This window comes from Myotis yumanensis, unplaced genomic scaffold (genome assembly GCF_028538775.1).
Source record: "Myotis yumanensis isolate MYYU_CA2020_CCGP unplaced genomic scaffold, mMyoYum1.0.hap1 SCAF_3, whole genome shotgun sequence".
Taxonomy (NCBI): domain Eukaryota; kingdom Metazoa; phylum Chordata; class Mammalia; order Chiroptera; family Vespertilionidae; genus Myotis; species Myotis yumanensis.
The window spans coordinates 71251242-71276594 of NW_027223754.1; positions in this window are offsets into that span (position 1 = coordinate 71251242).

The following is a 25353-nucleotide window of genomic DNA, read 5'->3' on the forward strand; positions in this document are numbered from 1 at the left end:
CCCTTCAGTCAGCAGGCCGACGCTCTATCCACTGAGTGTAACCGTCTAGGGCAAAAAACTATTATTCTTTATCTATCTATACATATTTTATGTATATTGTAGCAAAAAGTAAAATGAAAATTTCCTATTATGATCAACAATTACACAGATATGTCCAGTTTAAGCACTGCTATTCAATATCATAGTAGAAGTTCTAGCCAGAGCAATTAGGAAAGAAACATAAAGACATCCCAACTAGAAAGAAAGAAGTTTAGTTACATATATTTAGAAATGACATGATCTTACAGGTAGAAAAATCCTCTAAGAAATCTATAAGAAAGTTACTAGTTCTTAAAGACAAAAACAGCAAGGTTGTAGAGTACAAGATCAACACAAAAATCAAATGTATTTTTATACATCTGTAAAGAATGATCTGGAAATGAAATAAAGAAAGCAACTGAGTTTACATTTATATCTAGCAGATTAACATACTAAGAGTCACAGAATATTTTATATAAACTGCAATGGAAAAAGTAACTTAGAGTAAAAAAAATGTGACAAAAGCTGTCAAATTTGGTTTTACATATTTTCATAAATATTTTTCAGGGTTTTTTTGTTTGTTTGTTTTTTGGTGTTTCCTGAAGCTGGGTTATACCACTGGCCTGTAATTACACTATATATATATAGTACTAAATGAGAGAATCATATTGTCTACAGAATAACACATTGTCTACAGAAAAATAATTTAATCAAGCCAATATGGTAGTTATGTTATCTTGTACTATATCCATTGCATACCATAAATCCAGAAAGACTTAGTTCATCATGTTTCATTTAAATAGTATTATTTGCCTCATGTCTTCTCCTTCTCCTTCTCCTTCTCCTTCTCCTTCTCCTTCTCCTTCTCCTTCTCCTTCTCCTTCTCCTTCTCCTTCTCCTTCTCCTTCTCCTTCTCCTTCTCCTTCTCCTTCTCCTTCTCCTTCTCCTTCTCCTTCTCCTTCTCCTTCTCCTTCTCCTTCTCCTTCTCCTTCTCCTTCTCCTTCTCCTTCTCCTTCTCCTTCTCCTTCTCCTTCTCCTTCTCCTTCTCCTTCTCCTTCTCCTTCTCCTTCTCCTTCTCCTTCTCCTTCTCCTTCTCCTTCTCCTTCTCCTTCTCCTTCTCCTTCTCCTTCTCCTTCTCCTTCTCCTTCTCCTTCTCCTTCTCCTTCTCCTTCTCCTTCTCCTTCTCCTTCTCCTCCTCCTCCTCCTCCTCCTCCTCCTCCTCCTCCTCCTCCTCCTCCTCCTCTTCCTCCTCCTCCTCCTCCTCCTCCTCCTCCTCCGCCTCCCTCTCCCTCTCCCTCTCCCTCTCCCTCTCTCCTTCTTCTTCTTCATCTTCTCATCTTCTTCATTTGGTTAATCCTCACCTGAGGATATATTTTTCATTTTAGGGAGAGAGAGAGAGAGAGAGAACATTAATGTGAGAGAGACACATCTATTGGTTTCCTCTTGCACACACCCTGACTGGAGTCCTGAGATCGAACCTGCAACCCAAGTACTTGTCCTTGACCTGGAATTTAACCCACTCGACCGACCCTTCAGTGTGTGGGTGGATGCTCTGACCATAGAGCCAACCCGCCAGGGCTATCTTACCTCTTCTTAACTGCAATTTTACTAATTTTTAAAAGCCCAGTTGAAAGTACACCTTATACAGAAAAGTTCCTTAATCCTAACAAGCAGATTAAAGCATTCTTTTTATAAGGTCCATCGTGTATATACCTCATTAGTCTATTTTGGGAGTTTCTTTTTTTCTAGGCACTCCTCTATTCCTAGATACAGGATCATTAGCTCTTCAAGTTCAGAGAATGAGAGTTGTTTATCATTAAACCCATCCTCCAACATGTAATATTTGAAAAATAAAATATTTAATCTCATTTCTCTCTTTACCTTGAATCAGCAATAATGTTATTCATCTCACAAAATGTCTGCAAGGTAATTAGGGTATGTGTGATTAAACTATTGTGTAGAGAAAGAAATTAAGTCTGAAAATTTAATTTCTCCAAGGTCAAAAAGACATGGTTAATTATATATAACTTTGAATTCTGGAATGATTATTCAGTACAGTATTATACTATGCAAACATATAGTAGTATTTATAGGTCTACTAAACAGAGAAATATACTTTTTACTCATGATGTTATGATTTAAATTATGAGCCAGATATTATTATTCTAGGAAATTGTATTTACACATTTTTACCTTTTTGAAGTGTGTTTATCTATATTGAATTTTATTTCTTCTGGTCATAAACAATTTTTTAATATGATTTAAATTCTGTTCCCTTTGTAATATTATTTTCTACTCTTCTATACAATGACACCTCAAGTGCATAATTATACTCTCTTCCATCAGGAAGACAGTGATAAAAGTCATAAAAAGAATACAAATAATATCAGGGGATAATTCATCAAAGAACACTGCTGCTTTGTTCACTTAGATTTAAGAGAATTGCATTAGAAAAAGTTTGAAAATCCTATTTAGCATGTGGTTAGAATTGATGAATGTTTATTGGCATATGTAAAAGAAATTGATTCTTAAAGTACAATTCTTAAGTAGAATTTGTCAACTCACAAAACAAATCTCTACAATTGGCATAAATACTTTCTTAGCAGTCCTGGCAGAAGATCCAAAGATAGATTACAGATATAATATTATCAATGGTATTATTCCCGAAGGTTTTCTTTTAGAATTTGTTCAAAGAGAGGTAGGCAAGTGTTCCCTAAGTCAGTTAATACACTTGTATATGTATTTTTGTTTCCATCAGTGGGAATTCTTATCTGACAGATAAGAATTAAATGTTTTCTCTACAATTTAATACCAGAAGTAAACTAATTCATCCTATTAATCTCTATTTTAAGTACTTTACAGTGATTTTTTTTCATTTTTTGGTTATAGCCCAGAATAAAAGTCTCAAAAATGAGTCAAAATATCTAAATGTATTTCTACAGGGGTGGGCAAAAGTAGGTTAATAAAAATAATAATACAATAATTTATCAATAAGTAGTACTATAAGAATAAACTGTTGTGCTTACAACTCTAAATCTACTTTTGAGTACCCCTGTATAATAGTTCAGCAGAAAAGCAATTTTGTTAGTTTCAGCAAGTAGAAGCAGCAGTAGCAAATACCTTCTGGGCTGGGCTGGTGTTAGATAGCCACATGAAATACTTTCTATATATTTTCTGAATCTATAAAGATTGCTTTAATACAAAAAAAAATGCCCAATTCATGAATATGAAAGTTGTTGATACTGATTCAAGACTGTGTCTTATATCCATCAAAACAAGCATTTGGTGATGAATGGTAACACCATAATTCTTATACCATCACTTACTTCTAGATTTTAGCTTTGGTACTCAGTTTCTAGCCTATTCATTTAGCAAGCACATATCAATTTTCTTTAAAAAGTTTTAAACAATTTTATCAATGTATAAATGATATTTAAAAAAACCCTGGATATATTAAATGTATGTAATATAATTTAATGAGTTTGGGCATATGCATATAACCATGAAACCATCATCATAATTAAGGTAGTAAAGATATCTATTACTTCCATAGCTTTTCTTTGTCCTTTTTTGTCTTTGGTAAAGACACTTAACAATGATATGTACTCTCAACAAATTTTTAAATATACTATTGTTAACTATGGATATTAAGCTGCACAGCATATCTCTAGGTCAGATTCATCTTGCATAACTGAAACATTATCTTTATATATAAAAGCTTAAGCGACAGTTCGACTTTTTGACTGGTAGCTATGACACGCACTGACTACCAGGGGTCAGACACTCAATGCATAGGCATGGAAACATGGAATAGACTGAATTTCAGAGGGAAGTGGGGGAGGGTGGGAAGAGATTAAGCGAAGATCTTATATTCATAATAGAGGCCTGGTGCATGGATTCATTCACTGGTAGGGTCCCTCGGCCTGGCCTGTGGGGATTGGGCTAAAACCGGCTCTCTGGCATCCCCTAAGAGGTCCTGGATTTCGAGAGGGTGCAGGCCTCTATTCCCAATTATATAAGTCCCCACTTCCCTTTCCCCAGTACCATAATATGTTAACCAGAATATGGTTCTATTCTGTGACCTTTCTATTCTAAGTATGGTTTTATTCTCTGCTTCTATGAATTTGAAAATTTAAGATACTTCATATAAATGAAATCATGAAATATTTGTCCTTCTGCAAGTTATTTCACTTAACATAATGTCTTCTAGTACTTAAACCATGTAGCAAATGTTAGGATTGTCTTTTTTTTAGACTGAATAATATTCTATTATATTTATATACCACATTTTATTTTTCCCTTCATTTGCCAATAGACACTTAGGTTATTTCTATATCATAGTTATTGTGATTAGTTTTGCAATAAACAAGGGAGTGTTGATATTTCTTTGAGATTCTGATTTCAATTCTTTGGATACATATCTAGAAGAGAGACTGCTAGAGCATATGGTAGTTCTATTTTTATTTATTTATTTTTTTAGAAACCTCCATATCTTTTTCAGAATGGTGTGCCATTATGTTTTATATATGTTTCACAGTTTAAGGTCTTATTTTTAAGTCTCCAATTTATTTTTAGTGTACTTTGTATATGGTGTAATTTGGGGTCCAATTTCATTCTTTTGCATGTGAATATCCAGTTTCCTCACACTGTTCGTTGAAGAGGCTATCTGGTCCCCATTATGTATCCTTGGCAACCTGTTGAATATCACTTGACCATATGGGTGGGTTTTAATACTGGGCTGTTTATTCTGTTCTATTGCTTTATATGTCTGACTCTATGCCAGTATCAAACTGTTTTAATCACTGTAGCTTTATAATATGTTACATGAGACAATACAGAAACAAGCATAACATAACATAGTTCTTCATGATATAGATCACATACGTAGACTCGCCATGCTTATTAAAATAATATTTATATGTATTACTACAATTTATTTTAAAATGTATTCATTTAACTTTCACACTAAACCCAATACCTAGATTATGTTCTTTATTCAGTAATAACTAATTATGAATTTTTTGCATGAGATATAAAAATTATTTTCTAAACTATTTCTTAGACATTTTTAATTGGGAGAGTCACATGAACCACAGACTCAGAGTTTCCAAAACTAGAGTCATTAACTTCCCAATAAAACCTGCTCCTTTTGATGTTCTAAGATACACTAAACAACAATGTCACAAACTGATACATCAACATTGACTTCTTTCCCTCCTTCAAGCCTAACAGAGACTCAGTATCTAAATTTTGTTAATATAGCATCTAATATTATCGATGAAAATAAAGAGAGAAACATCCTTTTGCCTAAGTAAAGTTTACATAGAGATATATACAAAGAAAAATAAATAGCTAATTTAAGAAATAAATGTCTTATGTAGTATGTATGATACAATGATCTGTGTCAGAAGGAAAATGGCTTAGTCAAGTTATTTTATGCAATCATAGAAATACACATATAGACAAATTCCAGTTTATATTACGTGGGTATATCACTTATAAGCTTTTTTACCTTTTCAATCAAAGTGCATATTGTTTTAACTTTATCACATTGTTTTGCTTTATTTATTCTTAATATTTAAATTCAAGATAGAAATGTAAAAGAAAAATAGACCCACATTTTTTAAAATGCCCTATATTCCTTTGTTGAGGCTTCATAGCTATAGTTTCAGGTTTCTAATCCAAGAGATGTGTCTGAAATTGAAACAAAGCCCCGCCTTTATCTATGTTTCTCTTCAATATAATTGGTCTAAATAATACATCTTTATAATCCATCCTTGTTTGTTAGGTATTGGTTCCTGAGAAGATAATAGTCTTTCTTACTAAGGGAGCAAAGTGTTGTTTATTTTGTAGATTTCTATGGATCATAAATAAAAGATCTCTTTGCTGCTGTTTTTGTTGAAAAGTCCTTTGAATAGAAAATTAATTTACTGCTACTTATACAGATGATGCTTTGGGTTTTTGAATGAACAAGCTGAAAATTTATGCAATCTTTATTTTACTTTTAATATATTTCTAGCATGAATTATATTTAAAGTGTGATCTGTTTATGTTAGCATAACTAAGCAATTGTTCAAATAAATTGATCTAAAGAAAATCTTTTTTAGAGGTTTAGAAAAGTCTTTCAATGTATCTATCTGTGAATAAAGAGATGAATAAGTGAGCTTCTGTAAAATAGATTAGCAAAAAAGATAGCTGGTATTATTATACTTTATACTTGGCAAGTATGACAATGGAGTATTGTTCTGATGATCAAGTAGATATAACTGCCTTCATTTGTTCAACTAAAACACATAATACTACCTTTATAATACAATGTTTACATCAATGGAGAAGGATTATGATTGCTTTTCATCTCTTACTCTAACTCTCTATTTATCTACCTACTTACCCATGTATATACATACATAACAATTTCTCTATCTGCATACCCACACATCACAAAATATAATGGAAGTTAATAACTTTTGATTGCTTTGGGTTCTTATGTGCATGCATAAATTAAACAATTTTTCTAACCGATTTAAAATAATTCTTTGTAATTCAAGTATTATTTCCTTTTAATGCAGTTCAATTGACTTAGGCATTTGCAGATTCCAGTAAGAATAATAGAAAGAAATAAAGAGGGAGAGAAAGAAACGCATTTTTCAAGTGCCTGTTTTAAACTAGCCACAGAGATAAAGGCTTCCACGTGTTGTATTCACCTTGCAACAATCCTAATGCATGTTAGCTACAGTCTCCAACTTTTTACAAGTCTGATTATTTTAGTTCCAGTAAACAATTCATACAAATTATCACTAAAAACACATCCTCACAAATGAATACACTCTCACCAACAGTTGCCCTAAACTTCCTTGAACTTGCCAACACTCTTATAGATTGCAACAGAAACTCATTAACATATCTGTGGGAAAAGCATTGTGTGGATATCCTATATAATAAAAGCCTAATATCGACCAAACAGTGGAACAGCTGGTCACTATGATGCACACTGACCACCAGGGGGCAGACACTCAACACAGGAGCTGCCTACTGGTGGCTAGTGTGCTCCCACAGGGGGAGCGCCACTCAGCCAGAAGCCAGGCTCATGGCTGGCAAGCGCAGCGGCAGTGGCAGGAGCCTATCCCACCTCCTCTGGAGGCGGGCAGTAAGGAGCGAAGAGTCCCAAAATGTGAGAGTCCCGGACTTCAAGAGGGATGTCTGACTACCGGCTTAGGCCCGATCCCTGGCACATCTCCTGAGGGGTCCTGGACTGCGAGAGGGTGCAGGCAGGCTGAGGGATCCCCCCACAGTGTACAAATTTCATGTACTGGGCCTCTAGTTAGTCAATAAAAGTAGAAGAAGTGCCCTTAGAAATGATAGTACAATTTGAGCTTGAGCTGTATAAAATATGCATCTCATTTTCATGCTCAATCTAGCACCCTAAATTTTTTTTTTTTTTTTTTTTTTAGACACTTCCGAGGGAACACGGGGGGGCCCGGGGGAGGACCCGACTGAGACAGGGTCAAGCACAGGGTGGACACAACAGGCGCTCGCGATAGGGGCCGTTCGAGAGAGAGAGATTGCGCGGGAGGAGCGAGCCCGTGCCGCCTCTGGGCTTCGTCCTCTTGCCTCACCGGGGGGCCTCGTCCACATTTAACTAAGAGAGAGCCCGCGGTGTTGCGTCGGGAACACCGGGCACGACGCAAGACGGAAAAAAAAAACAAAAAAACTACAATAACGGAGGAACAGGCGGCAGCAAAAACAAATCAACTCTCACGGTCAGCCAGCGGCCGGCACCCGCTGACTCGGCCCCGTCGCGGTCGCCCGCGCGGCACACGTTGCGAGGGCCCGGCCCCCCCTTCCCGCGAGGGGGGACGGGCGTGCCTTCCCCTTATCCGGCCAGACTCCCCCGGGGCTCCCCTCCAGCGCACCGCCGACAGCGGCGGCCCGGCGGGGGGCTCGCGGGGAGCGGGAAACGACACCACCAGCTCGGCCTCAGGCACCTGCAGGACAGCCCGGAGCGCTCCAGGGGCACCCGCCGAGGGCCAAGGCGAAACAGCGACCGCACGCCCAACGGGGGAGGCGCGTGCGGCGCGACGACGGGACGCCCCCTCCCCGCCGCGAGGAGGGGCGCCCGCGACAACGCAAGCCGGGAAAGGCGAGCGGAGAGTGTCCGCTGCGTCAGAGAGACCACGGGCGTGACACCGAGGTCGGGCCGGGTTCCGCACCCCTTCCCTTCCACGCACCGCCGTCGGACGGGGAGGAGAGGAGAGGGGCCCGCGGGCAGAGCGAGAAGAGCGGTCCCATTCGCCAAGGAATGTCCGTCCCTCGGCTGGCGCGGCTTAGGCCCGGCCCGGGAGAGCGCGACGTCACCACATCGATCGGATGGTAGCACCCTAAATTTAAACATATATATCTCCTGTATACTATGATAACCTCCAGATTGTTCTTGCACTCATTTGCCTACTCCCATACAACATTTGTATTTCTGAAAGAGCAATCTTGCAAACATAGTCTACATTTAAGACCTGTTAAAACTCTTCTATAGTTTTGGGGCTTATTGTACTTTCTCACACCTCACACTTTATCTAACTCTCACTAAACCTTCAAAACTCCAAAACTTTATAAAACTTCTCTGACTCTGAGGTAGAATTGGATGTTTCTTGATAAATACGACCTTGACTCAGTAATAGTGTTTTCATCTGGCATTATAGTTGTTTTGTTATGGGCCTTGCATCTTATGTCTAAGTTGTGGTTTGGATATTTTGGATTATATCTGGCATACAGGACTATTGATATGTGTAACTAATAGTTTCTTGGAAAATAAAATCCTCTTTTAATAATGGATTTGATAAAAAATAAGGTAAAAATTCTTAGTTGTCAGAAGAGAATAATCATTTTCTGCTTCTATTTCTCTGTCTCTCACACACATGATCCACCCTTCTCTGGCCAAATATTTATCTCTGCACTTTCCCTCTCCAAAGCATAGTTTTCACCTGAATTCAAGTTCAATTTGACAAACTGGAGGCAGCAGAAGGAGATAAAGGAGAAGGAGAATGTAGAGAGAATCAAATTATTCTGTTCCTTCTTTCCTCCTCTTGTCCCATTTTGGGGGATTTAACTTCCACAGTTGCAAGACTTTATGATGAATTCTCTTTCTTACTGGGATTCTAACTTTTAATCACTCAAAGGTAACTATCATGTGGTTTAGTGATTGTTAGAAGATTTTCTGGGAAAATTGAGAGTAGAGGAACAATAACTCAGCATGTAAGGCATATTTCACCAAAACACAGTAAGATATTGGGGGAACACAGCACCTATTTTTCTTCATATTGAAAGTATTACAGATATTCCCTTTGTTTGTTTGTTTGTTTGTTTGTTTTTCCCATTGACCCCCTCCATGCTGCACCAGCCCCTCCCAGGCCTTCACCACTCTATTGTCTGTGTCTATATCCTATATAATAAAAGTCTAATTTGCTAAGTGTCCAGTCGTCCTGTGAGCCATTCAACCAAAGCATAATATGCTAATGATATGCTAAGGCCTCCCAACCTCTCACTATGATGTGCACTGGCCACCAGGGGACAGACAGTTGACCGGTTGACCAGTTGTGTGTGTCCACTGGGGGCCTGCCCCCAGCCACACTGCGGAGGCTCAGAGCAGGCGCCCCTCTGTGTTGATCTCTCAGACTTTGGGCCATGCCTGCATGTTGTTTTCTCAGGCTCAGGGCCGTGCCCAGCCCCTCCTCCTAAGCTGGTCATGACCATTACAGAGTCCCACATTACTTCTTTTTATATATATAGATTATTATCCACTTTCTCTTTTTCATTCAAGAGATGCCAGAATTTCTTAAATAATTTTCTGCTTTTTAGATTTTTATAGATCATTTATTATTTATATTATTATTAATCCTCTAAATCTTTTATGTCAAGTGTTGATAGCTATGTTTCTGATACATTTGTCAACTATTGCTGACATCTATAATAATAAAAGCATAATATGCTAATTAGACCGGACAGTCAAACGATTTTCCAGACATCATTCTGGACGTCCTTCCGGACAAAGCCGCTGTGGCGGGGGCTGAGACAGTGGTAGTTAGGGGTGATCAGGCAGGCAGGCAGAGGTGGTTAAGGGTGATCAGACTTGCCCATAGACAAGCAGGCTTGTAGCCAGTGTATAGAACTGTCATCTGTGGTTGAGTTCATGTAAGTCATTTGAACTAGGAGAGTAGGAGCTCTTTGAATTATTTCACAAGACCATCACCTTAATCGCAGTATCTCTTTGACATCTGTTTGATTTAGAAATTTGAAGGTCAGAGAATATGTCAAAAAAGGGTATGCCACTGCAATCCCACACTCTGGGGAACATCAAATACTGTAACAAGATTATGTCTACCACCTGGATCTATGGTTTGAATTTGTGTAACAGATTTACACACGTGCCAGCCATGAAGTTGATGTCTTTTTACTTAGTAATATAATATAAATGTTATACCAATAATGACAGATGGTAAGATAAAAATTGGTATTTTTGAGTTTTATTATAGATTTGATAGAGAATAGAAAAGGTATGAACTCCTCTCAATTCTGTAAAAAAATATTTCAGCTGTTTACAATGAACAGTTTCCAAATAATAGATTTATGTATGAAATGGTTTAGTCTCTATGTGAAAATATAATTGAAAAATTGAGCAAATTTGAGTTGGGCACTTTAAATAAAATTCAATGATTATTCCATTGTTTAGATGGTAAAAACAAAGAAACAAAATGAACAAGTACAGACTTTGACCAAAGAACTAAATCTTTTAAAAGTATATTTCTTCTTTGACAAAAATATCATTAGTCACTCATTGACAGTTGAAACATTAACTTGTTATAGTCTTCGTTCTATTTCTAAGTGTTGAATATGCAACATTTTATTTCTAGCAGGCCCGAAGTCAATACACAGAGCTGCTGTGAGAAAGGTTTGGCAGCTACAACCTCGCAGATGTTAAGATATGTGCTCTGTTAGCCCTGGCAGCTGGGTATGTGTATGCTCCCCAGTTATATTTCTTGTCTGACCTCGTGATTTGCTCCACTGTTAGCTGCGGTGACAGCTGTTCAGCTGTATTGAGGTTTTGTCTGTTATTTATTATTTATTGCAAACTACTGCTCAGCACAGTTAAGTAGCCCTATCTACTAGACATAATTGTGCTGAACAAATCTCTTGGCCCCAAATCCCTCATCTGGTGTATATGATATGAAGACATGGAGGAGCCATGGTCAGCAAAACTGGGAGGAGCACTCATTCTTTCCTCCTGTGCTTACCAAAGAGATGCTTTTCTCCTCTTCACAGCACCAGTTTAAGATATAAACTGTCAGGAATCATTAAAAACAAGTTTAATAATAAAGCAGCTTATGCTGTGGCATTATAAAACAAAATAGAGATGTTTGAAGTTGCATTATTTTATAAGAATTTTAATTTAAAAAAAAGATTTTCTGCAATGAATGATACAATATATGTTTAAGGAGACATAAAATGAGAGAAGTGACTGAATTCAATGACTATATTTATAGCTATAAATAAATTTTTAAGCACTGTTCTGGGGGTGTATCCCACTGTTTTTTGTAATGTGATTTTATTATCATTTAGTTTGACACATTAAATACGTGGTCTAACTAATGAACACATCATATAGACTTGAAAAGATTATATTATAGTTCTTGGATTTGGTGTCCAGTGTAGCAAATTACGTAAAGTTATCTGAGTGTTCATATTATTTATGTATGTGTATGTATTTATCTATTTATTGACTGATACTGTTATTTTTTAAATTAGTGTATGACAAGGGTTGCTAACATATCTAAATATCACTGTGGCTTTGTCTTTATCTTTCGGTTGTAATGAGGCAGGCCAGTAAGCCAGGACAAGTGGAATAGGGAAACTGAGACAGACAGCTGAACAAACTGGCAGAGCAATGTACAGCAGATACTGAAGGTCACCTCCCCAGAAATAACATCTAGTGGTAGGCCTCAGTCTTATTTCAGCTCCAGACACAGAAAAGCAGGAAACCAGATAGGCTACACCAGGAGCTGCTGCAATGACTAGCAACCCCCTGCCCCGACACTGACCAATCAGTGGAGATCATGACCCGAGAAGAGCACACTGGGAGAACTGATTAATATTCTGCTGACCCCTCACCCCCACTACGCCCCTAAGATTCCCACCTCAGCCCCCACCATTCCCTTTCCTCTCTTCATTCCCCACGTCTTCCCTCACAGTCATGCATCTCCTAAACCCTAAGGAACCCCAGGAGATTTGCAACTTGGAGAGCAATAGACAGTGATAGCTTGTCGCAGGCTTGTCCCCTGAACCTGACCCTAAGGCCCCCTTTTCTCTGATTTCCCAGAGAGCTAAGGCAGCCCAGCCTAGGCTTTCCTGTTACTCCTTCTATGTGAAGCCCTTCTGTTTTACATCCCCAGCTTTAATAAATATCCTGGACTCATGTTGTGAAACTTTTCCTGCATGAAGTCAAGAACCCACACACTACCAGCTGGCCTGAACCAGACCTGTCAAGGGTCAGGTCCCCTTTCCAGTAACAGTATTTTCAGGAATGTTTTATAATTTTTTTAAAAAAACTTAAGTGTGTCACTTATAGACAGCAGCATATGCCTAGACCTTGATTTTTTTTTCCCCTAACCTGAACAATATCATTTTTCTTTGCAGAGGGTAACCTATTGTATGAAAAAAATTTTTTTTAAATATTTTATTATTTGCTTTTATTTGACCCATCTGTTTTTTTATTACCTCAGCCCCATTTCTGAGTATATTTGGCTCAATCCAATTTCTTTTATTTGTTGATTTTTAAAAATATATTTATTTTTTTATTTTTTTATTTTTCATCACCATTTGTCCCTCCTATATGCTCCTCCACCTCCATCCACACACAGCCCCAACCCACAACCACCACACTGTTGTCCATGTACTATAAATTTTGTTTTAGGTTTTAGAGATTAAAATTTATGTCCTTATTTTTGCTCTGTTTAGTTTTAAATCATGTTTTGTGTCAATGTCAAAATATAATCTTACTTTTTTTTTCATTAAATGGTCATATATATTTTAAATAGAAATCCTATATAATAAAAGGCTAATATGAAAATCACTGAACAGCTAAACAACTGGTCACTATGACATGCATTGACCACCAGGAGGCAGATGCTCAATGCAGGAGCTTCCCCCTGGTGGTCGTGTGCTCCCACAGGGGGAGCACCACTCAGCCAGAAGCAGGGATCATGGCTGGTGAGCTCGGTGGTGGTGGAGGGACCCTCTCCCACCTCTGTGGCAGTGCTAACAATGTCCAACTGACAGCTTAGGCCCGCTCCTCACCACACCCTCTGAGGCCTCCCAGATGTGAAAGGGCACAGGCCAGGCTGAGTAACCCCCTCCCCCCTGAGGGCACAAATTTCCTGCACCGGACCTCTGGTATATATGTAATTGTTTAGGAATAAGTCCAGATTTACTATTTATAGTTATCTTCTTTCCTATTGAAAAAGTCTGTGTCAATTTTTTTCAGCATGAATGGTTTTTGTTATTATATCTTGTAGGTTTACTGTCAAAACATTATTTCCATTTTAATTAATTAAAATGACATTTCATCTTCATAATTGAAAGTTATGTTAGTTTTACATAAAATTCTACTTTGGGATTTATTTTTATTCCTTTTTGAGTTCACAAAATATTACTTAATTTTTTTCTGGCCTAAATTATTTCTCATTAGAAGCTCAACATCATTTGTCCTCTATGTAAAATGTCATTTTTAAAATAATTTGACTGCTCTCAAGATATTCTCTTTATACTTTGTGTTCAGCCACTTCACAATGGTGTGAGTTAGGAAGATTTTTGTGTACTTGTCATTATTTATGTTTACTTTTGTTATGTAAGCTTATCTATTGTAATAAATTCTGGAAAATTTTGGCCATTATTTCTTCCAATGTATATCTGCCCCATTCCTTTTCCTCTATTTTGAGGGCTTCAATTATATCTTTATAGATTACATGCAATAATCTCAGAACTAATTGATAATCTATGCATTCTTTTACATGACTGTACATGGAAGTCTAGCTAGATTCATAGCAACACAAATTCAACATAAGCAGAAAATCTAAACAAAATATTTTTAAATGTGTACAAGGGAATTGGTGAGTTAATAAAACAAGGATTTATGAAGCTAAAATATAGGAAAGAAGGGAATACTGGAGACATGCACTTAATTACTATTGTTCTTTTTCCTTTTAGACGTATGACAATTTGAACAATAGTATCAGAGTTGTTAAGAAAGAGAACAGAGCTCTCAGCATTCTTATGAGGCTGGCAGGCAAAAAAGCTGGCAAAAAGTGGACTTCATTGCCCACTAAGAAAGAAAATACCTAAATCAAACTGAGGTTTTCTTGTGGGGCTCTTCAGGAATACATCTTGTAAAAGGTAGGACTGAAATGTACCAGTGTTCACATTGATTTAAATTACAGATTGTCTTCAGGATTTTTATTTTTACAACTGTTTGTCCAAACCAAGGAAATCATCACTCAAGGAAATTAACATTATCCAGAGCCTCAATTTTTCTTTTTGTCTTTCCATACCCATTGCCCAACATTCATGTAAAAATGACAAGGGTATAAAAGTATAGAGCACATTACTGATAAATAAGAGAAAAAATAGACCTACAGTTTTTTGTTTGTTTGTTTGTTTTTAAATCAGGAGTTTGAAATACCTATTGTTAAGAATTTAAGGAAAAGTATGAAGATAGGAATAAGAAAATAGAAGACCTTACAAACTCCAATGCCAATCTGTACAGAATTGGAAAGACACACTAATATCTCTTAAAAAAATAAACTATCTTTTGTCAGAAATATCACCTCCCAAATGTCCTATTGCTTTTCAATTACTTGTTTAAGACCTACTTAAAATTTATAAGATATGAAAGAATATATGTTCTAGTGACCAGAATGCAAGAGAAACAGTAATTAATAAAACCAGTATGCTGGAGATTGAGTTGTTGAGAATTGATGATCATCTTTAATTGCAATTAATATGGTCAAGAATAAAGAGAACGCATGATAAAATGGATAAAATGTGGAAAGTTTGAACAAAGATTTGGAATTATTAAAGTTATCAATAGTAGACATGCACAATACAGTTATTAGATAGGTTTAGCAGAAGACTAGACCAACAATCTGTGATCTGCAGCAATTAGTATAGATCAGTGATTGTTGACCTTTTTCATCTCGTGGCACACATAAACTAATATTGCCCAAGATAAAGGCAACAGCATTTAGGATGTATTTTTCAATATCTGAAAACCCTCTGATGACAATTAGTGTTAGTTTCTTTACTGATGTTTTGCAGCCACCTAGTCATTTGGACGGCCTGGTTTGACTATTGAAAGGGTCAGAGAGTTTTTTAAATGAACTTTCTAAAGCCAACATTCTTCATACAGAGCTCGAGAATTCAAATTATAGACTCATTACAGTCTAGCTTTCTAAGATTGAGCCCAAGGGGAAACTGAATCTGTGGATATCCTTCAGAGCTTCAATGCTTGACTGCATTCTCTTTTTCTTACTGTACTATACCTATCACTTTAAATAAAAAACACCCTCTGATGTCTGGTGAGTCCTTTCAAATATGTGAAATGGGAAAACAATTTAATTAGAGACCTGAAAGATAAATTAATTTATGTGTACCTCAGTCAAGATAAAGGTTAAGGGTAAGTGTTATGTGGAACATTATCCAAAGGAAGGAGATAGAGAATTAGGCAAAACCAATCTCTGAAGACCTTAAAAAACAAACAAAACCTTCAACCCTTGGGTAATATGCTTTTCAATAGACAAACTGCTTGATATTTGAAAAGAAGCTCCTCCTGTGCTCATGAACTGTGTTAGTTTCATATGCTGCATACCAAATTATCACCTAATTACCAGGTTAAAACAACACCCATTTATTATCTCAGTTTCTATAGATCAGAAATCCAGACACAGTATAAGTAGTTTCTCTGCTCAGGGTCTCACAAGGTGAAAATCAAGGCTTCAGCTAGGCTACATTTTCATCAGGAGTTCTGGATTATCTTCTGAGCGTATGAGGCTGTTGGCATAATTTAGTTCTTTGTGATTACCAAACTGAGATATCTATTTGCTTTCTGTTGTGGAGTGAAGGTCGCTCTAGAGGCAAACCCTCAAGTACTATCCATACATCCCTCTCACAACATGGAAACTAAAATCTTCAAAGACAGCAAGAGCATCAGAACCTCAGGCCCTCTTTTAAGGTCTCTCACCCAGTTAATGCTGACCTAACCAGGATATTCTTTCTTTTAAGTAGCTCAATCTGATTTGGGACTTTAACTGCATATGCAAATATCTTTGCATTCTCCATAGGTTGTAGGCTAATCACAAATATAAAATTTCATTATTTTTATAGATCACCCCCACAATGAAGGTGAGGGGATTATACAGGGTATGTACAGGATTGGCCTCAAGAATCTTGGAGACCATCTTGGATTTTGCCTATCACATGATTGTAGTAGCAACTGAGTACCTGATCACAGAAATTAAGTGGTGATGTGACTGAAACTACCCATTAGTCTTGTTATATTTGTTTAACTTAAGTTAATTGTAGTACAAGTCAATTAATCAAGTAATCAATGTGCAAATTTGGTGTCATAGTCAAGCAGTTTCATTTTACACTACTAAATATTGTGAACTGGTGGCATAGCTCCATATACCTATTTTGATATTGACCCTTTCCCTCAAATCATATTTATGACCTTACCAGAGGGTTCCTTACAAACATCTCATAGAAGAGAAAAGATGTAATGGTTCTGGCTTACATATAAATCAGCTTGATATGTTGGAATGAGATGAAAATAGATTGTAATTGTGATGATATGTTAACCAGAAAATGTGGCTCCGCATTACAGTATTGAAGGACATCTCAACAGGCAATGTTACAAGCACTACTCTTTGTTGTTTACTTGATATGTAGTAAAAAGTGACTGAGAATCCAACCATATTGGCACCCTGATTTCAGACTTCAGACCGTGAGAAATAACAGTTTGTTGTTTAGACTACTGTGGACAAAATAAGAGGGGGGAGGTGTCCTATGGGAAGTAACCTCACAAGACGATCTGTTTATAAATTTCTAACTGAGCAGATCATGGTGGGTAGTCATGCCCCAGGACTATAACTTCATTAGTAAAAGGTTTTAAGCCTACCCTGTCCATTGTTCTTGTGCATCTAGGTTAACACACCTTTGAAATACAAAAAATAATAACCCTGGAATTGGGTATTAGCCCTGAGAGAATAGAGAGAATATAATCATGTTAACTACCCTGTTAGCCAAACCCCAATTTGCTTTCTCTCGCCTTCATATCTTTACATTTCCTCCTTCATTTTAAATACAGAAAGGAAATTGCAAAACTGTTATTCTCTGGAGCATTTGAGATTTTGCTCTTGGGCATATGTCCTCAGTTTGGCTCAAATACTCTTATAAAAATTCTCTACAGATTTGGACATTCTTACATCGACATGGCCCAGTCTATGCTATTAATGGTATAGCAGTTTGAACTGACTAAGACAACTTCTTTCACCAAAATGTCAGTAGCAGAAACTAATTCTGAGCCCTACATATGGCACAAATCTCAAGAAGACAAGCTAGCCACTCAGCACTACTCTGATTATATTCAACCCATTTATCCTGGAGTGTTAAGTAGTTTATTCTTACCAGAAGTGATGCCCTATCTGGAAATAAGTTTATTTTGCTATAATTTTCCTTGGCAGCATCACTATCTCAGAGTTTTACTTTTGCCTAATGCAATAACTGACTGAACCCTGACTATATTGTCTCAGAAAGAAGAATCAGTTTTATAGCAAATAAAGTATAAAAATTAGTAAAAGATCACTTGCAATATCAAATACTCTATCATTGGAAAAAAGTTGTCTCAATAGACTACTGGAATGTTAATTAAGGCATCAACTCAGAGGCAACATTCTACCTTGAACCAATGGTCACTCGGTGCTGTGTCCCACAGAGCTAAATTACACACGTCTGAAAAGAGGTAGTGGATGAAAACAGAATAGGCTTTTCTTCCCAGTATTTCATTGACCCACTTATAGAATTTATGCTTTATGTTCCACAGATTTAGGCTTTGCTGAGTTAGTGAATCTAATTCCTGGGGAGTTCATAAAGTCAAAGTCAAGTAGTTAGTAAGAGATCTAAGAAAATATCTTTAATTAAAAAAAGGAAATAGGTTTGTATGCTAGTTTGAATAACAACCACAAGAAAAAAGTCACAAAGCATCTTTAACCATTATAGAAAATGCTTAACCTTGGGCCTGTTAGACCCAAATGAAAAGACAACAACAATAAGAAACATAAGGCAGCAGACATAATAAGACTGGAATGAGTAAGAGTCACATGAAACAGGATGGCATATCTAAGAGGGGAGGGGTGTTGGGTACTAGATAAAAGAAGACATTAGCCAAATAACATGCATGCATAGTCCATGGACATGGACAACAGTGTGGTGAAGGCCAGGGAAGGGGGGTGGGACAGGGTGGAGGTGGGCAAAGTGGGGGGATATGAGGGACATCTATAATCCTGTCAACAACAACAACAAAAAGAGTCACAAAATGTATTGTTTCTACCCCTACACATCAAGGTAACCTAGTAACATGCATTCTTAGTAATTTTTTCAGCCCATAAAGCAAATTACAAACTGAAGGCTCTAATTTAAAATATGATTTTGATTTAATATGTAATCCTAGCTCTCTGTTCAGTTTCTTCACTGCGTGTCCTGTAAGCCTTAACCCTTTCCTTTACTAGTCATTAGCTGTCTGAGGCAGTCAGAAATAAGGCCATGCCTTGGCTAAGGGTCAAAAGATATGGGTTCTATTAAATTAAAGATAACTTCATGGCCTAGGCTGTGTTTTGGCTCCTGAGCCCTAAAGGGACCTCAAGTCAAATCCTCATGAAACCAGACTCAAGGACACCAAAGCTGACTTCAAGATCTATTTCTTTTTTAATTTTTATTTATTGATTTGAGGGAGGGGAGAGTCAATTTGATGTTCCACTTATTTATGCATTCATTGGTTGATTCTTGTATGTGTCCTGACTGGAAATGGAACCCAAAACCTTAGGGAGGGCATGTTAATAAACTGAGCTACCTGTCTAGGGCCTGGAATTTTGATTTATTGCCTTTACTCATAACCAGTTTCACCAATAACAACTTACTCATGATGACTTATGATTTTTGTTCTATAAATCTTCTTGTCTGTAAACCACAGATGAGTTGAGTTTTTTCCAGTGTAAGTTGCCCTTTCTCCATCGAGTTGTGCTATAGAAATAAAAGCCACTTTTTTTTTCACTGCACCCCAGTGTCAGTGTAATTGGCTATCTACAATGCAGGGTGGATCAACTCTTTGCTCGGTTTCATTAGTGATACGCTCAGAAAGCAGAATATGGGTGAAGCAATGACTGTCATATGGAGTCTTCATGCTACTGTACCAAGAGGAGATGAAAAGGAGTTAGTTTACCAGTGGAGGGAGTCAAGTCTGGGCATCATGAGGAGCTAGGACTGATGATGTGCAATGTAGGTAGAGAGATTTATGTTTGAAACCTATGTTATTCCAGGAAATGTTTCTTGGTTACTGCCATATAGTGTGTTAAGAGAGTATTATGCTAAGTAAAATAAGCCAGTCAGAGAAAGACAAGTATTACATGATCTCACTCATATGTGGAATCTAATGAACAAATAAACTGATGAACAAAATAAATCCAGAGACATAGAACAATGGAACAGACTGGCAAATCTTAGAGGGAAGGGAGGTGAGCTGGGTGGGTAGGGAGAGATTAACCAAATAACTTATATACATATATGCATAACCCATGGACACAGACAACAGTGTAGTAAAGGTCTGGTGGGGAGTTGGGTTCAGAGTAAAAAGGGATCAATGGGAAAAAAGGGGAGACCTACATAATTTACACACACACACACACACACACACACACACACACACACTAGTGGCCTGGTGCCCAAAATTCATGCACATTAAAAGGGAATTAATTAGAGGAAATATTTTAAATTGCTATTTGCCCTTTCTCTATAATAGAAATGTTAGAGATGAAAGAAAATTAGTAAAATGTATATGAAAATCTACCTCCTGTCAGAGTCTGGGGATTGCCACGGGACCCAGAGTCAAGTCCCCACCTACCCGCACACACCTCAAAATTGCGCAAGACCCAGACCTGGCCGGCCACATCCCCATTGGGCAAGATCCAGACCCAGCCGGCCCCACCCCTGTCAAGCCCCGCCAGGCAGAGGGCATGGCCTCAGGTCCCCCAGCCCAGGCCACGGTGGGGGACACAGCCTGGGGTCTCCTGGCCTGGTGCTGGGTTTGGGGGCACGGCCAGAGGTCCCCTGGCCTGGGCCAGGGCAGGTGGTGCGCTTTGAGATCCCGCATCAAGCCCCACTGGGTGGGGGGCATGGCCTGAGGTCCCCCTTCAAGCCCCACCAGGCAGGGGGCGCGGCCTAAGGTCCCCCGTCAAGGCCCGCCGGGCAGGGTGTTTTGGCCTGAGGTCCCCCATCAAACCCCACCAGGTGGGGGGCACGGCCTCAGGTCCCCCGCCCCAGACCAGAGCCATGCAGCCTCAGGTCCTTGCTGATCGCTTAAGGCTCATTACAGGAACCCTGCCTCTGCTGTGGGCACAGCCATCTTGTGATGGCATGACAGAGTGAGGGTCAATTTGCATATTACTTCTTTATTGTATACATGCATGAAAGGGCCATTGATAATAGGCAGGAAGTTCTGGATCACCTCACCTTGTAAGTGGGTTGGATTAGATGAAGTGCTAGATCAGAGAAGGGAAATCACAGTGGATGGTATAGGAAGGAGATGCTAAAGATGAATTACAGTGTAGGAATAGCTGCAGAAGTGGGCACTTTTACTTATTCAGAGTTGGGATTATAAGAATTTTAAAAATAAACAATATTGGAAATAAACAGAATTCAATCCTTGTTAACTGACAAAACTTTTAAAAAGAATCTGCCTTACCAACAGAATGGATGTGAAAAATATAAAACAAACTAAAAATAAGATACCATATGATGAAAGGAAGAATAAATATGTAAGGTCTGAGCAAAAACAAATCTTTAAATTCTCCTATTAAAAGAGACTTTCAAGTTATAATTTTACAACTCCATATGTTAGTTACAAATGAAAAGATAATGAAATAAAAGTTAAAAATAAAATTATGGAAAAATAGACAAGGCAATTTAAGTCATATTAGCTTAATTGGGGAAAAGAATTTCTGATTTTGATGAAAGGTACAGTCTATAATTGATATAACTTTTTATATAATCATATTAAATATTTCCAAAAAAGCCATGCAGTGTACAGTAAAAATTCACTAGCCATTATTTAGATTAAATTAGTGGTTCTCAACCTTCTGGCCCTTTAAATACAGTTCCTCATGTTGTGACCCAACCATAAAATTATTTTTGTTGCTACTTCATAACTGTAATGTTGCTACTGTTATGAATCGTAATATAAATATCTGATATGCAGGATGGTCTTAGGCAACCCCTGTGAAAGGGTCATTCGACCCCCAAAGGGGTCGCGACCCACAGGTTGAGAACCACTGGATTAAAAATCAATTTTAACATGTAATTCCATTTTAGTTACATTCTTCACTTTTAAATGAACATTTACAAATACAAACAAAATCTTTGTAACTTTGTGCTTCTATTCATTAATATTAACAATTATATTACATTAATAATTATGGCCATCTTAAATTTTCATATATGAACATATTTACCAATATATTATATTATTTTGTACATATATTTTAATTTTTGTAGAATTTATAATATGATTTCTATCATTATGCATCTGGTTATTTATACTACATTTATTTTTAAGATTTATCCAAAGTTTATTCACTATAATAGCTTTAAAGTATTTCAGTGCTTGAATGAACCAAAGGTAATATATCCAGTCACATATTGACATGCATGTGTTTCAGTCTTTGCCAGTCCTGTTTATCTTCTCTATATTATATACACTTTATAATTTTTGTTTCATTATAATCTGTTGAAGTTTCTATTGGTGCTCAGCCCATTCTCATCAGCATTCATTTGTACAACAAAAGCTCTGTAACGTGAACACTTGCAACTTTTTACCAGAGAAAGTTTTTCACTGAACTAGGCCTCTTTCACTTACAGGACAAGTAAAAATTGCCCAGTGGTATTGACAATGGTGGTACCTCTCACACAATGACAGATGGCAGATTGGTAGATAAATACCCCAGTTTCCTCATCCTTATAGTGCAATAATTAAAGGCTCATATTCTACACTGCCTCCCAATTTCTCAGGAAGATTGAAATCACATGGGTAACCAGTTTGAAAACTCACACTTCTTAGGCATTCTTATCTCCCTCCTTCACTTTTCCACTCCTATTCGTATTTCCTGAGATCACTTCTCAGATAACCCACTCTTACTTGAATTCTTGTCTCAGGCTCTATTTCTGGAGAAATCTAAACAACAAGAGGTAATAAAGTTGGTATCTTAAGTAGACTGAGGAAGCAAATATTCTGAGAACTATTCTGGAATTAGACACTTTCTTAGGCAAATAGCAACCAATAAGCATTGCTGATTGGTAAGTGGAGTATAGGTATCTCTTTGTGCTGCACCATCACAGTTATGAAAACTGTCACCTGTAGTAAATAGGGATCAGTTTCAGGTGAAGTGGGATGCACCAACTTATGTGCTTTAACCCCCCTGACCTTTCATATCACTGGTCATCCAGTTCAGAAGCTCCTCTAACCTTTCTTCCCCTGGCATATCACTAAGCATGTGGTTTTAGACCGCCTAGAGGAGTGACAAGGGGGGCAAGAGAATAGCTTCATATGACCTTCATACAAGCACTTGCATGACCACTCCCTTAAGCCTTAAGACCTAGAGATAACAGTTAGGCTCCTTTGTGTTTCAGCTCCAGGCCCAGAAAAGCAGCAAAGCCAGACAATGTGCTGCCACAGCTAACATCAGGAACAGCTGCATTGACTGCCCATGCACTGACCAATTGGTGGAGACCACACCATGAAAGGACATTCCCAAAAAGCTGATTAATATTTTATTGACATTCTCTCCTGGGACCACCCCTAAAATGCCCACCCTTAAAAGCCCTTAGGATAGAGGACCCAGCGTGGCTCCCTCTATGGAGCACGGCAACATCTTCCTCCCCTCCTTCCCCCAGGTGTGTTCCCCTTGCCTCTCTTTCTCCCAAGGCTCCAAGAGCCTTTCTTTTGCCTCTGTAACTTGTTTCCTGAGCCCATTTCTTCTACAGCTCACTTCTACCTCGGTGACTTTCTAAATAAATTCTCTTTCATAGTTTGAGTCTTGGCTCTGAATACTTTCATAGTCAGAACTCATGGACCAAGGTTGAGGTCCAATCGTTGTTCACATCGTGGTGTTGTTTTGCAGCCAAAACATTCCCAAGTAAAGTTTTCTGCATAATCACTAGGCTCATAACTAGATTAAATCTTTAACATCCACTGTCATTTTCAAAGGGGAATCTTCTAAACCAGTAGGTATATAAAGCTTTATTACTTATTATTCATTTAATGCCTTTAATACTTTTAATGATACGATAATTTTTGTCCTCCTTTTCTGGAGAGTTAAAACTCCAGAGCTTCCATGTAATCCTCCCTACAAAATAAAAAGTTTCTCTTTGAGATAAGAAGCAAATGTTTGTATGAGGGGTGGGTGGTTGAATAGGTATAAGGGTAGATGGCTTAGAAATTGTGTTTTAACAATTTCTAAGAGTGTTTATTCCAGATAAACTTTCAGAAACTGAGAAAATAACATCAGGATGCATTCTTGTCACCATGATGTGGATTTAAGTCATATTTGATTTAGTACTTTATCTACATAAGCTACACTGTAGAGCCAATGGAGCATTGTGGAGTTCTGAATTTCAGAGAATTTGAGTTAGCCCAGACCAATCATATAATCACTGAAAACTTAATTGTTTTGTATGTATTGCATTGCTAACATAATCATTAATGATCTCTTTTGGAAATCCTAGAATAAGATTAACAGTGTATTTATTGTTGTTGCTTTATTTCTTTTTTTTTTAAAATATGAGTACATGAATTTCTTGATGTATATTTAACGCCTTAGGTGTTCCTTTGATATAACGTGGTAGCTCATGTAAGACATCTCTTCCTAACATGAAATATATTTCTGATATAAAATCTATTTCAATCTTAAGGTCATTGAACAGTCAAATATCCCCAAACATGAGAATATTACAATGAACATATAGTTGCTGGTATTATTTATAAAACATATTTCAACAAAATATTTTATATTAAAATCATGTTTTATAAATTTTATATTTATAAAATATGTATACACAGTCTTTCCTCTAGGGTTTAAGCATTGCTATTTAGGTTTGGCCATCCTCATATATGGATATATTCATTAAAATCTACTTAAACCCAAACTTTTATACCTCGAGAATAATTAAACAACCATTTTAGCACTTTTTAAAAATGAAGGTATTAACTCCATGAGGTCTGGCTTATCACTTACCAAACCACATGAGATGGAGAAATCCTAAGTGCTACATAGACTTCATGTGTATGATGGAATATATTATACAAAATACATATTCATATAAAAATATTTTGAGTAGAGAATCATTAAAAGTTATCACATATAACCTCTCACATCTTTCTGTTACATATATTAGAATATAATGATATATAGTAAACCAGCCTCTCTAATTATAATTAAAATAAATCCATTAAAGAATTGAGTTTTTTACTTGTGAAACTATTTTTAAGACAAGTTCCTCCACATTTTTCTCATATGCTTTCCAGTGTAATTTAAATTTTGTTCCTCAAAATTTAAGGAACAAAAATATATCCTGGATAAAATTTGATACTAAAAACCAGCCCAACCGGTGTGGCTCAGTGGTCGACCTATGAACAAGGAGGTCACGGTTTGATTCCTGGTCAGGGCACATGCTTGAGTTTTGGGCTCGATCCCCAGTGTGGAGCATGCAGGAAGCAACCAATTGATACCTTTCTCTCATCGATGCTTCTATCAATTCCTCTCCCTTCCTCTCTCTAAAAATCAAAATATATTTAAAAAGCTAAATACCTCTGTTGGTAACCATGTCAATATTCTCAAAGTTGATGGAAATATAACAAAATTCTTTATGACTCAATAACAACCTCAGCAGTTGAAGAGATTCAGAAATAGATGTCAGATCTATTTGATTCTAGCATTACACTGAGTTTTCCTCTTTGTTTATTTCTTTTGC